This window comes from Phyllostomus discolor, chromosome 3 (assembly GCF_004126475.2).
Source record: "Phyllostomus discolor isolate MPI-MPIP mPhyDis1 chromosome 3, mPhyDis1.pri.v3, whole genome shotgun sequence".
In the NCBI taxonomy this organism is placed as follows: Eukaryota; Metazoa; Chordata; class Mammalia; order Chiroptera; family Phyllostomidae; genus Phyllostomus; species Phyllostomus discolor.
The window spans coordinates 203,193,049-203,207,216 of record NC_040905.2 but is presented as its reverse complement, the minus strand read 5'-3'; positions in this window follow the sequence as shown (position 1 = coordinate 203,207,216).

Here is a 14,168-nt window from a genome sequence, read left to right as displayed (position 1 = left end):
CCTGGAACCTGGGAAGGCCCTGTCTTTCATTTGGGACCCAGCTGGTCAATCACCAGTAACTCCAGGCTCTGAGTTGTCACTCCCTTCTTGTCAATAAGGACGTCTCCTCTCTCCTTCCCGGTCGGGGAAGACCACTCGGGACTAGGACGCTCTGTGTTTGCAGATTGTGTGATTAGGAAATGTACAAATTCAATTTGCCCGGCCAGATTCAATTCTGCTCTAATCAGAAAGATGGAAAACTCCGGGGTGATTATGATGGGGAAAATGACTTTGTCTCTGGCCGTTCACATGTCTCCCGCTGCACACACTTTCGGGAGCTGCGGCCTCTGGCCTGAGCCCTTGCCTCACTGGGGCTGTGGGAAGGGCGAGGGTTTGGGAGCTTCGCTGTGTGACGTCCATCAGCCCACAGGCTCTTTTCTCCCAGCACCTTTGGATGATGCCTTAGGCAGAGTGTGGAGCACAATGGCAAATAGCATTGCTGGCAGAATGCGTTCCTCTGCTTGGCTCTGACCCCGCCAGCCCCTGTGGATCCAAGTGGGAGGCCAAGCGCCTGGTGGCAGCATTCTGGGCTGAGGGGAGTCACATAAGGAGTGACGACCAGGGCCTTCGGAGAATGCCTAGACCCCCAGCACCCGCTCCATGCAACTCTCTCTCTCTTTGCTCCTTCTGTTTCCTGTGCTAGGGATGTCCTTTCCTCCTCCACCCGGTGACCTCCTGCTCATCCTTCAGAGCCCACTCACAATGTCCCCTCTGAAAGCCTAGCCCTCTGTTTCCCCAGGCATAGCTGGTCACTCTGCTCTGGCCTGTCGCTGCACAACTGCACAGTATCATTATTCTCTTCTTGCCATTTCTCCATGAGCCTGTGCTTTTTTTTTTTTTTTGAAGCACTAGGTAGTGGTGAGCTCACATCTGAACACCTGAACATCTCTGTGTCCTGTAGCTGCAGACAAGCTCGGTCTTAAAAGGAAACTGAGATAGAAACCATTCTGTAATGTTGGCCATGTCGGGGACTCAGGCCCTGCAGTGCGGCTTAGGGCCCAGAGACTCAGCTCTGAAGTTGGGGAGGGGCTGGGGCACCTTGGCTGCTCTCTGTTTGGGAGCCTGGGGAAAGGACTTGGGCATTCTGACCCTCACCCTCCCTGCAAGGCGCCTCACAAGCCCTTTCTTGTTTAATCATTACGAGAACCTCAGGAAGTGAAGGTGGGGCTAGAGACCCCTTTTGCAGATCGGGGAAACTCAGGGGACCTGGTCCTCATCAGAGCTGGGGTGGGACCTGGACACAAACACGGCCTGTCCAGCTCCAAAGGGCCTCAGGCGTTTGCACTCAGAACCCTGATCTCATTTCATGGCCCCAGTGTGATGACCGCGGGTGTGGTTCTGCTCATTGACTGTTGAGGAAACCGAGGCAGGAGATGGTCCAGGGTCTCTCAGCCCATGAGCTGCAGGACCAGGACTGGGCCCTAGGCCCCTGTGCATTCTCGGATGCCACCAGGTGGCTTCAGGGGAAGGGCCGTGACACCGATGTAGCTTCCTCTTTCCCATCCTGCCTGGGGCCCCAGGACCCTGCCTTGCAGGCGACAGAAGCACCATTCCAATGGCGAGACATTTACCTGGATAACCATTAGCCCAGTTTTAAGGATGGCCCTGGGATTGTCCCTGTAGCCCCATTGCTCTGTGTCATTTGAAATTTAATGACCTATAAATGATACCGGATAATTTGCAAATTTGACATAATCAGCCCTGGCCAATTCCATTCAATTATTTGTTAATAAACACCAGGGCCCCTGGCTGGAGTTTTATGTTTCCAAACCTGAAATGAAAAGCTGGGGGACCGAAGAGAGCAATACCTGCTTCTTCTCTCGCTGAATATTTATAAACTTTATCTCTGCAGGGCCCCGTAACACCCAACGTTTATTTGCTGTTCATTTGCATTGTGATTTAAAAAAAAAAGTAATTATCTGCAAAAGGTCAAATATTTGCTTTATCTATATAATTTAATTTCCCAAAGGCCTTTGGGATTCAAATTAACGCCCTTGTAATATCTTCATTGAAAAAGAAGATTAATTATGCTTACATGGAACCTAATTTGGCTTATCAGACCTTTAATATGGCTGTGATCGTGAATGCATTTAAATTTAGGATTACGCGGTGATCTCGGTCCCTTATTCGGGAGAATTTTAATATTTGTCATTATTTTTATGCATATCATTTTTTTCCCGCCTGCTCAGGAAAATTAAAATGTCGGTTCTGAAAGAAATAAACATTATGTATTGACATTGGTAATTATGTTTTGGTATTTAAGGATGCATAAAAACCGCACACGGGGCTGCAAATATAAATTAGCAGCTAATGCCCTCAGACGGAACTGAAGCTCTTCGACTTGACTCCCTAAATTGGGAACAGGCTGTCCCCGGGGTGCTGCCAGGTGGAGTCAGGGGTGGGACCAGGCACGTGACTTCTGTGTGCACTCAGCACCGCTGTAAGTGTTGAGTGGCCCCCGGGACTCTGGGTACAGCAGGGTCAGGAGGCCTGGAGTTTCTCTTTGTCGCTGAAGTGCTGTGTGATCGTGAAGAAAGCCCCTCCGAACCCCAGGTTTTATCTGTGAAGAAAGAACAGGGGCCTGGAGCCTAGTCCCCGTCCTGCAGCTCCTGGGCTCAGGGACACTGGACCATCTCCAGCCTCACTTTCCTCAACTGTAATAATTCACCCGGTTCTTTCTGACTGGACTGGCAGTTTCACAGGGGCAGGGACCTCCAGATCTGTCAGTACAGTGTTACATACAGACTGCATGTAGGGCTTTGACCCCTTACAAAGGCAGGAGGTTGTGGAGATAGTAGGAGTTGTGAATCCAAGTTTGGCTTTGTATCAGTTATGGCTGCGTAACAAATCATACCAAAACTCAGTGGCTTAAAATACAAACCCTTCCTTCTCGTTTAGGAGCCCCAGGTCACCTATGCTGTTCTGCTGATTTGGGCTGAGTCAGCTAACCTTGGCTGGGCTTGCTCATGTGCCTTAGCTCAACTGGCAAGGTGGCTAGGTCTGGCTGGTCTGAGATGACCTTGGATGGGATGCTTCCTGCTTTACTTACTCTGGCCAATGAGCCTGAGCTTGTTCTCATGGCGGAATGAGGGAGAAGCAGGAGCATGGAAATACTTCTTCAGGCTTCTGCTTGCATCTGTCTCATCGGCTAAAGGAACTGGTCAGGCCATGCCCAGAGTCAGTGTGGAAGGACCTACAGAGGAAGAGGGATGCAGGGAGGCAGCCTCTCTTCAGTCTCCCACAGGCTGCACCTGCCCCTCCCCTTCGCCTGCCCCGCCCCTTTGTCTGCCCCGCCCCTTGCCACCCACAGGTGCAGAGGCACGGGACTTGAAACGCCCAGCCTCAGTCTCTTCATCTGTCAAATCTGTCAGAGTCTGCCCTGGCTGGCGTAGCTCGGTGGATTGAGCGCGGGCTGCGAACCAGGCATCGCAGGTTCGATTCCCAGTCAGGGCACATGCCTAGGTTGCAGGCCATGACCCCCAGCAACCGCACATTGGTGTTTCTCTCTCTCTCTCTCTCTCTCTCTCTCTCTCTCTCTCCCTTCCCTCTCTAATAAATAAATAAATAAAATTAAAACAAAATCTGTCAGAGTCTGTGGTGAGGTTTAAAGAGATAAGTGTATTTTAAGTATTTGGCAGCAGGCACAGGGTGGCCTGCTTACCCAGAGGTTCAAGAAAGAATGCCCAAAGATGGTCATGAAGCTTTGTTTTGAAGAGTAGACGACCAGAAGCTACCTGACTGCCCACAGGAAGGCACTGAGTTAAATACATCCCGGTGCACCCATGTAAATGAATACTTTTCAGCTTGTAGGTCAATAGACCAATATACTGACTGGTGTGGAAAGAGGTCCCTGATAGATTGCTGAGTGGAGGAAAAAGCGAGTTTCAGCACGACTGCAATGTAGGATGCCATTTTTGTGTGTGTGCGAATTGGCAGTTATGTATATGTTTATAATTGCTTATAGAGAAATGCCCAGAAAACGAGGCCCCGAATTATAAGTACTGGGTTCAACACCCCTAGATGGCTTGCATTTTCACAATGAATGTGCATTTCTGGGAATGCATGCCTTTTGGGATTGAAAAAAGAAAAAAAGTTCAGGCAAAAACATAAAAACTGGTGGATTTTAGGTTCTAAGTTATCTGAATGTTCTGAGTATCTAATAATAAAAAATATAAGCTAATATAGAAAGTAACAGCTACCATTGATGGATGGCTCACTGTGTGCTGGATACTTCACACCCTTTACCTACCCAGCCTGAAAGATGGGGGGGGGGTCCCCACTGTCCAGGTGGGGAAACGGAGGCTTGGGAAGGGCATGTACCTGGCCTGGCTGAGAGCAGCCCGCCCCCACCCCTGGAGGTTGACCAGCACTACTTCCTTTGTCTGACCTTTGCCCCACAGAGAGGACATGCCACATCGCTGCGTAAAGCAGAGGTTCCCTGTGCCTGTCCGCCCGTTGTAAGTACAGAGTAGCTCTTTCCAAATACAGATTCCTAGGCCCCGCTCTCTATCCAATGAGCCGTTTCTCTTTTAAGGAGGCCCAGGAGTCTGTATTTCCACGTGTGTCCACAGAAATTCTGGAGCAGTCACTCTGGCGTTTAGGAACCGCTGTCCCAATTCCCTTCATCTTTTCCAGGGGCTCACTTGGTCTTCACACCTCCCAGGAAAATAAAGAAACTGTAGATTGTGTCCACCACCCCCCTTTTATAGGTGAGGAAACTGAGGTTCACCACTGAGAGGAGAACCACTCGCTCAGGGTCTTGGAGCTAGGATATGGGACTGGAGCCCGGGCCTGGCTCCAGGGGACTGCTTGGTCTGTGGGCAAGGTCTTTCGGATGGTGACAGGAAAGGAGGGAGATCCCCGAATGCTGGGAGCCACCTCGTAGCCTGTGCGGCCAAATGCCCCCTTCCCCAGGGCCCCGCTACTGGAGCCCAGGTGGCGGGATCCCTTCGGCTCGTTTCTCAGCCAGGCACCTGGAGGCTCGTGCCAGCCATGGTGGGCTATTGGTCTCACCTGTGGTCCACTGAGGGGACCGCTCCAGAGACCCCAGAGATCCAGACCCATAAAATCAGGGTGAAAAGTGGGCCTTAACTGGGCTACTTCCTCCTCCCACCCTTCCTGGGGTCGCTTTCTCTCTTCCTCTTTTCCCTTTGTTGCTTCCTGGCTTTGATTATAGGAAACTTTAGGGAGTAGGCTTGCTCGGGGAACGATAGAAGCTGGTTGTAATCAGAGAGTTTTGAGCTGCCCGAGGTGGACAATGTGAGCGTGGCGGAGGGCTCTGTCTGTGTTAGGGGCCGTCACAGCTGGCGGGAGCCCGCTGCTTGGGAGCATGGGGTTGGGGACACAGTCTGGACTGGAGAGAGGCCCTGCACGTGTCTCTTGTGTCCCCCAAAACTCCGTGGAGTCTTCCGCTACCGTTGCACATGCCTTGGGCCGGGGGCTGAGACACTGCTCCTGTGGCTCCCGCCCTGGGACCAGCAGCCCCAGGGTGGCAGCTCTGTCCCCCTGTCCTCTCGCAGCCTCTTGTCTCCCCTCAGGCTCCCAGGGACTGTTCCCAGCATTTTATTTTATCTTTTGCAATAGCTTGATTTATATATATACACACCACACAATTTACCCATTTGAAGTGACAGTTCAATGGCGCAATTGAACGGTATTCACAGTTTTGCCACCATCGCCCCATCAACGGTGGAACATTTTCATCTTCTCAGAAGAAAACCCATTACCTTTGAGCCGTCACCCCCCACACCCTCATCCCTCACCGTCCCAGGCAACCACCAGTCCACTCTCTGTCTGCAGATTTGCCCAGTGCGGACGCTTTATAGCAATGGGACCGCACAATATGTGGTCTTCGGTGACCGGCTTCTTTCACTTAGTGCAGCATTTCCAAGGTTTACCTGCGCCCTAACAGGGATCGGCACCTCACTGCTTTTTATGGCTGTCTAACGCTCCATTGTTATGCTAAATGGGTAGAGATGCCATCACTTATTTTATTTCATAAACGTCTTTCTTCTTGGTCCCAAAAGGATTTTACCGATCTTACAGAAATGTAAAGAATACTGTCTGATTAAAAACAAAGGAGACCGTTGCTAAGAATTTTTTCATCAGAAGAACAGCACACAAATGGGAAAAATAACGGCACCAGAAATTCCACGGCTGCTTGCTGTATAATTGCCAAAATGAGAAATAACCGAAACGCACTGGAATGGGGATCTGGCTAAATAAATTATGGTAATTCATATTATGGTGTACTGTGCGGTCATGTGGATTTATAGTCATCGATATGAAGTGCTGTCTGTGACATATAGTTGAGTCAATTACAGAATCTCATTTTTGTAAAATGACACTTGCATCTCATACTCATCTGGAAGGCTATTCACCAAAATGTTCATATAGATGTTTATATCCGAAGGGTGCAGTTTCGGGCGGCATGTACTTTCATATTGAGGGGAAAATTAGTAAGGGGATCGGGCCTCGGAGTAAACAGGTACAGCAACGTAAGATACTAACCTAAGGGATGTTTCTTCCCTTAAATGTATACCGGGGGCACATGTGTGCATGCGAGCGGAGGGCCTCCACACTGCACCCCCTCACTGAGGACTAGGAAGCCGACGGGGCTGGGCAATTAGACTTGTCTGTGGCTCTGAGCTCCCCGGCAGCTGAAGCAAAGAAGGGAAGGAGCATCTACAAGCTGTTTGCGTTGCGTAGAGAAGCCACACACAGCTCTTCCTGAGGGGCTGAGAGAGCCACTCCTGCGACTCAGGGAGAGAACAACGCCCCCATGACACCCTCTTGCTGCACAGAAGAGGGAGATTTCTAAGTGCTAGTTATCCTGTCCCCTGCGTGGGGAGCAAGGGGAGGCTAGGAGAAGTGACAGGGGCCGGGGGCAGGCACTCTCCACTGTTTGAGCTCGGCCGACTGCCCCACCCCCGGGGGGGCGGGGAGGGGAGGGATGGCGCCTTCCTTCGAGGTGCCTCCTCTGGCTCACGCTCCCCTTCTCCTGCTGATGCCCATGAGGGATTTGCCCATGAGTCTCATCCTGTCCCCGGGGCAGTTGGGAAGGCTGAGAGGAGACGTCAGAGCCTGCTTGAGCTTGTCTGGTCGCAGAACTGCAGGCAGAGCAGCAGTGTCTGCCCTGGTCTCGCCGTGCCAAAGCCAGGGCTCTTGGGACCCCGCACCCAGCCCCACCGGGCAGAGCCCTGTCCCGAGGCCCTGGCGTGCTCTGCCTCGGTTCCTTAAGGTTGGCTGCCTCTTTCCCCCTCACGCGACATCTTTACTGTGATGTGGACCTTGGACATGTTGCTTAAACCCTCTGCGCCTCAGCTTCCTCCTCCGGAAAGTGGGCGTGACAGCAGCCCCTCCCTGTTTGGCTTCTGGGGAGGAGGAAATGTACTGACAAACGTGTCAGGGGCTGAGGGCAGTGCCCGGTCCATGCTCCATGGCAGACACTCCCTGGTCGTCCTACACCTGGTTCGGTCCCCTCCTACTCAGCCTGTTTTCAGCAAGGACTGGAGTTTCCGAAAAGGAACCTCTGAGGATGTCACTTCCCTTGTCCTTCCGCGCAAGCGCACTCCCATTAGCAGGTTTTCCGTGTCCTCTCTCCCCACCTGCCCCCTGCCCTTCTCTGCTCTGGCCAAACCGCCTTCCCTTGGGTTCCACAACCCAGCTCCTCTTTTTCTCACCACCCTGGGTGGTTCCCTCCGCTTGGCTCTCTCTCCTTCCTTCCTTCACCCAGCTGACACCTCCTTATCTTTTGGGTTATGGCTTAGACACCACCTCCTCCAGGAAGACTTCCCTGATTCCCGAGCCCTCCACTGCACTTCCACGGACCCCTGACGGGGCATGCTGTCATCTGCTTCCTGCAGCTTTTCCCACCGCCTGGCCTGCAGAGGGCAGTTCCCCTCAGCTTGTGTATGAGTCTCAGAGTGTTTGCCACGCAGGGCCCGTGGGACAGCTGATGAATGGCTGGAGAGAGAGGAGGCCTTGGTGGGAGAAGGCCACTCCAGACTGGGGTTCACGGGAATGAGCAAAGGCTTCACCCTGGAGGACGATGGCTCTGGGGGCTGGGAAGCCACCATGAAAATAGTAGCACTATCCAGGCAAGAGATGGTGCTGGTTTAGCCAGTGGGGGGCCATTGGGCTGGAGCCTGGGGTGGGGAGTAGGGGTTGCATGCCCCTTCCCTTTGTCCTCTGACCTTGGCAGGGGTTTCCCAGGATGCAGTGGTCTCTTTCTCAGAGGCGGCAGCTGGGCGGATAGCCCTGCCTGAGAGGGCCTGGCTGCCGTGGACAGGGCCAGGTGGGAAGGATGGGGTGGGGACAGGCTGGGGTGGTGGTGCTCCTGGTGGGAGCGCAGCTGCCACCTCTGACTTCCACAGGGGGTCAGTGTAACATTAAAGTTCCTCCCTGCCAAGGCCCTTGGGTTCAGGAATCTGGGTCAGCGAGTTATGCCTGGAACCGCTGGTGGGCAGATGCCAGGCCAGGGGTCTGCGGGTGCACAGCCACCTGAGAGTCAGTTTTGTTTGCTTGTGGTCTTTTTTGTTTTTGATTCTGGAGTTTTCAGAAGGAACTTACTGGGAAAGCCGCCCTTCTGTAACAGGGAGAGTAGTTCTTTCTCTCTTAGAGCCCCCCCCCCCCCCACGCTCCAGACCTCTCACTAGCCTTGTCAGAGACCCCTTCTGCCCCCGCCTGCGTCCCCCTGGGGAGGTGGGGTCCCCCTGGAGGGCAGCTGTGTAAAACGGCAGATTCCAGCGTCCAGGGAATCTTGACCTAGATCTCCCACCATCCTGCAGGTCACAACTTTCTGCCCAGTTGTCGAGAACGTTGAGAAACGGAGGCCCGAGAGGGTGGCCTGGTTTGCCTGCGGCCGTGAAGTGGGTCAGAGGCAGGACCAGGTTAGATCGGTGGCCTCAGCCCCCACCGGCCCTCTGGTTTCAGAGGCTCCAGCCGAGGGTGGCGATGTCGTCCTCAGCGTCACTCCCAGTGCCGCGTTCCTGTGCTCAGCAGACACGCAGCACTGCTCTCTCTCCATCTCATGGAGGAGGAAACTGAGGCCCAGCACGGTGGAGGGGCTCCTCGGCCAGGAGGGGGAGGTCAGGCGTCCTGACCCCAAGCTTGGGGTTCTGTCGAGCCAGACTCTGAAACGAGGGCTCCTGAGCCCCGCCTCCAGGGGTGCTGGTTCACTGGGTTTGGGGTAGGGCCCGGGGTCCCCAAGCAGTTCCAGAGTAGGCTGTTGGCACATCACACTCGGAGGTCCCTGTGGCCCAGACGCGTGCCTCTCAGACTTCGAGGGACACAGGGGATCACCTGGGCGTTGTGTTCAAATGCCCATTCAGACCTGAGGAGGGGCTGGCATTCTGGATCATATATCTAATGCATACAGCCTCCGGCACTGCGGCCACCGCGGGGCCGTGGCATTGTGGACCACACTACCCTCTCATCCCCCGGGCACATGAGGAGTAGGCCCGTTGAAAACCCAACAGACATCCGTTCCGCCGTGCCTCCCGGCAGAGGCTAATGTTACAGGTGCTCTGTCCCTTCTGGAATCCCCCCTGGCCCTTTAGTGTAACCACACACCCTCCTCTGTGTTCCTTACATCAGAGAGGGGAGTCCCCGAGGCAGAAGAAAGAACAGGCAGAGCTCTGCTCAGACTTCCATCCTTTGGAGGAACCCCACGGAGCTTCTGTTGGCAAAATCGCCCCTTGATGTCCTGAGAGCTTGGGGAGAGGCAGGGAGGGGCGGATGCTTGGGGCGACTTAGGTGCCCCAGCTCACCACTGACACCTTTCCTGTGTCTCTGTCTCCTACCTTCCCGACATTGCTTCCACCCCCTTCCTGAATCTTGTGTTATGGTAATAGTTCCCCAAGTATTTTTAATTAGATTTTCCAAGCAAAAGAAAGTTTGCAAAGTTAATTAAAAGTTGCTTTCCTGTAATTGTATAAAAGCCGCATTTGCTTCTGAATATTAAATTGCTATAATTAAACTCCTCTATCCATTTAAAGATTTCGGTGGAATGTTTATTGTTCGTTTATTATGAATTCACCTCAGGAAGGGTGCTGGTCCCACGGTTACGTGTTGGCTGGGTTGGTGTCGCAAGCTCCAGGGGTTCCGCCTGCCCGGGGGGTCTCCTGCCTCCGGGAAAGAACAGTGGAGTCCTGCATGGGCTGTGGGGACCGAGCGAGGGCAGGCTTTGAGCCCGTCCCGGCACCCTGGCTCGCTTTGTGGGAGGGATTAAACCGTTACTCACTCACATGTGCTTCTCCTTCCCTTCTCTGCCATTGTCATCCGGACTGGCCACGGGGCTTACTCTGGCCAATACATGGAGGAGGAGTGATGTGCGTGACATCCAGGGAGACATGTCAGATGCCAGCACAGGGGCTGCCGCGACGCTGTCCCTCATCTCCACCTTTATGACGGACAACGTCCTCGGGGGGACAGAGACTGCTCCAGCCGCCTGGGACCCGGAGAGAGAGGCAGCCGATGGCTGCGCCGTCTCAGTTTTGTGCGTCCCCGAGCTCTTCCGCCAGAGAATGTCTCCCTGATGCTGACCACTCAGCGTGGATGGCCCTTCCTGTGAGAAACTCTCCCGGCCAACAAGGCAGCGTTTGTTGTGGTTGCTCCGAGCTTCCTGCCCCGGCAGCAGGAGCGGGCGTGGGCCCCAGGACAAAGGAACACGCTTCCCACCTGGCCCGTCTCAGACTCGCAGCCGTGGGTCCTTTGGACTGATCACCGGTCGGGAGCACGGGCTTTGTCTCCCTCCTCCTGAGATCGGAGCCATTTCTCCGTCTCCGTTTGGTGAAGCTGACTCCCTCTTATGTGACACTTAGGAAAGCTCAGGGCTTATAAGCCCCCAGACTCCCGACGTCTCCTGGGTGAAGAGATGCCGTCGCCTCCAAACTTGGCTGGGAACGAGACGGGGTAAAGGGAAATCTGGAGAGAGGCTGATGTGAATAGACTTTTTTTATTGTTAGCGTAAAAAAATTAGGGGCAATTCACATAACATACAATTAACCATTTAAACGGGATGATTCGGTGGCATTTGGTGCATTCACGATGCTGAGCAACCACCGCCTCGCTCCAGTTTCAAACCATTTTTATCCTCCCCCCTCCCCCGAGAGGAAGCCCTGTGCCCATCACCAGTCACTCCCACTTCCCCTCCCCTGTCCCTTGGCAGCCACTGGTCTGCTTCCTGTCTCCGTGGATTGGTCCATTCTGGTTACTGCATACAGAAGGGACCCCACGCCATACAACTGCTGTGGCTGAACTGTGCCCCCCCCCAAGTCCTGTGCTGAAGTCCTAACCCCCAGGTCCTCAGAGTGTGACTGTGTGGGAGACAGGGTCTCTGAAGAGGGAATGAAGTACAATTGAAGTCACGGTGGTGGGCCCTCATCCAAGGTGACTGGTGTCCTCACGAGGGGAGACTAGGACACGGACACGTACAGAGAGGGGACTGTGTGAAGATGCAGGGAGGGAACAGCTGTCTTCCAGCCAAGGAGAGAGGTCTCGGGAGAAACCCACCCTGTGACACCGCGGTCTCAGGCTTCTGGTTCCCAGAGCTGAAGGAGAATACATCTCTGTGGTTTAAGCTCTCGTGTGTGTTCTTATGGTACGGCAGCCCTGAAAAACCAATACAGAGTGTTTTGGTTTTTTTTTTTAAGACTTTATTGTTTTAGAGCCCCGAGAGGCTCCCAGCAAAATTAGGCAGAAGCTGCAGAGATTCCCGGTAAACGCCCTGACCCCACGCGTGCACACAGGCTGAGCCTCCCTCACTATCGATGACGTGCAGAGAGCTTTGGGGTCTGGCCCTTCCACCTAGTGGAATGCTTTCCAGGTTCACCCGTGTGTCAGTACGTCACTTCTTTTCGTGACTGAGTGGTATCCGATTGCAAACACACACACATTTGTTTATCCATTCGTCTGCTGAGGAACATTTTGGTTGCTCCCACCTTTTGGCTACTGAGACTAAAGCTGCTCTCAAGACTTATGCACAAGTTTCTGTGTTGACCTATGTTTTCATTTCTCGTGGGTATGTATCTATGAGTGGAGCTGCTGGGTCATATAGTAACTCTCTGTTGAACTTTTAGAGATGTTCCTAGCCTCTCTAGGGTGCACCGACTGCTCCCCAGAACCCAGTACAGTGTCACAGTGAGGAGTGTGGCTGGTGGTGAACCGCCTGGTTCATGTCCCCTGCCTTCACTCTTGACTGGCTGAGGGACCTCGGGCAAGTTACTCAACTCATTTCTTGAGCTGGGCCTTGTAGGATGGCTGTGCAGATTAAACAAAAACAGATACAAAGAACTTCTTATATGTGAATCACTCAGTAAATGCTTGCTACTTTGAAATCCCTGAAGGCACCCTCATGCACCTAGTAACTGCTCAGCTTATTGGCTATTTTTATTATTATGACTCATCATGAAGGATTTGGACATGTGAGGGTGCGAGGAGATGACATTCTAGAGGAGAAGGTGCATGCAGCTGGAGGGAGGTGTGTGAAATGCTTAAGCAAGAGATGCATTTCTGAAGCAGGTGGGGGCCAGACGTCAGAGGCCTTGAGCACGAACCTCTCCCAGCAGGGCCTTGAATGCCGAGGTCAGCCTCTGTCTGGGAAGTTCCAGAGCGGAGGGGTTAGGGGTCCCTCGGTCTGTGGTCAGAGGGTAGGCGTGCACTCTCACACACAGGAATTCCTCAGCCATTGCAGCTTTCCTCACCATCTTTTGTGATTTTGGAGCTTGACGGTTATACCCCGAGTTTTCAAAATCCATGGGACAAAAGAGGTCTGTTTAATGCAGAGTTCCTCAGAACAGACCCAGGAAAAAAAAAAAGGGCCCTCACTTGACGATAGTCTAGGGAATGGCCACCGCACAAGCACTTTGCCAGGTCTTGCAAAAATGAAACAAAGGAGAACGCAAGCGAAAGGGAGAAGAGACATCAGACTGCAAACCAGGGCCAGCGCGGAAACTTAAAGCGGGCCTCGTCAGCACGGGACTAGGCACAGGAAAATAATCCAGCAGGAAATTTACCTGCCCTAGCATGCATTTTTAAAAGATCACTTTTTTATAAAGCTCGTTTTATTCAACTTATATGACTACCCTGCCATAAAATTAGGACTTTCCAAATATATATGTATATTATATATTTAATGTATCCAAAAATACACGTATTTAATGAATGATAAATATACAACAATTTACGTATGCATCAGTTACTACTTTAATAATTGAACATTGTCTCACAAAAATAAAACATGGACATGCTTTACAAATAAAATGATATGATTGATGAAGAAAATAATTGAAAAGGAAAAGCAATAGGGCTCCCACAATGTTGCTCACCAGAGGCAAGCACTGTTTTTTTTATCCTTACTGAGATGGTTTTTAATATCGACAAATCTGGTTAGTTTTGGGAGTGTGGGTCTTCTAGAACTTGCATGCATTTTATTTAGACAGTATGTCAGACTTACTGTTTTTTTTCCCCCCTAATAATGCCCTATTTTCCATCTGGCCAACTCTGGGGCTCATCAGGCAGGTAACCCAGGGCTGGCCGGGGGTTTCTGGGAGGAGGAAACGGCCTCAGGCCCGAAGCCCTTCTCGGAGCACTCAGGGCCAACTTACGTAACTTTCTCTCAGTTAAGAAAAGACACCTGCCGTCCAACACTGTCTAAGAAAGCCCTCGTTCTTGCCACAACCTTCCCCGGCATCGACCTTCTCTGTTATTGGACTCCAGGGGGATACCCTGGGCGGGGCTCCGAAGGTGGGAGCCCCACCGACTCTCAGGTGACCTTGGCCGAGCCCCTTGCCTTCTGTGGGTCTCTGTTTTACCGTGTTGGCCTAAAGCATTTGGGAGAGATGTTTGTACTGGTGTTGGCTGCAGTTGGCTCAGGCGCAAAAGGACAGAGGCTCTTGCTGCAGAGAATGGCACTGCTTACAGGATCCTTGGGGCCCTGAAGACTCAGGTTCTAGGTTAAGTTTCAGGAGCGACTATGGGCAAATGTAGCTGAGACTGTAACCAACCAGAGGGTTTGAGGGGAGACATTAGAACTTTCTGGGCTTTGGGAATGCGATTTGTGAGAATGGATGCCCAGAGAATTCTTTGCACATGAATTAGAAAGTCTTAGACTCTATGGTCCAAATGGG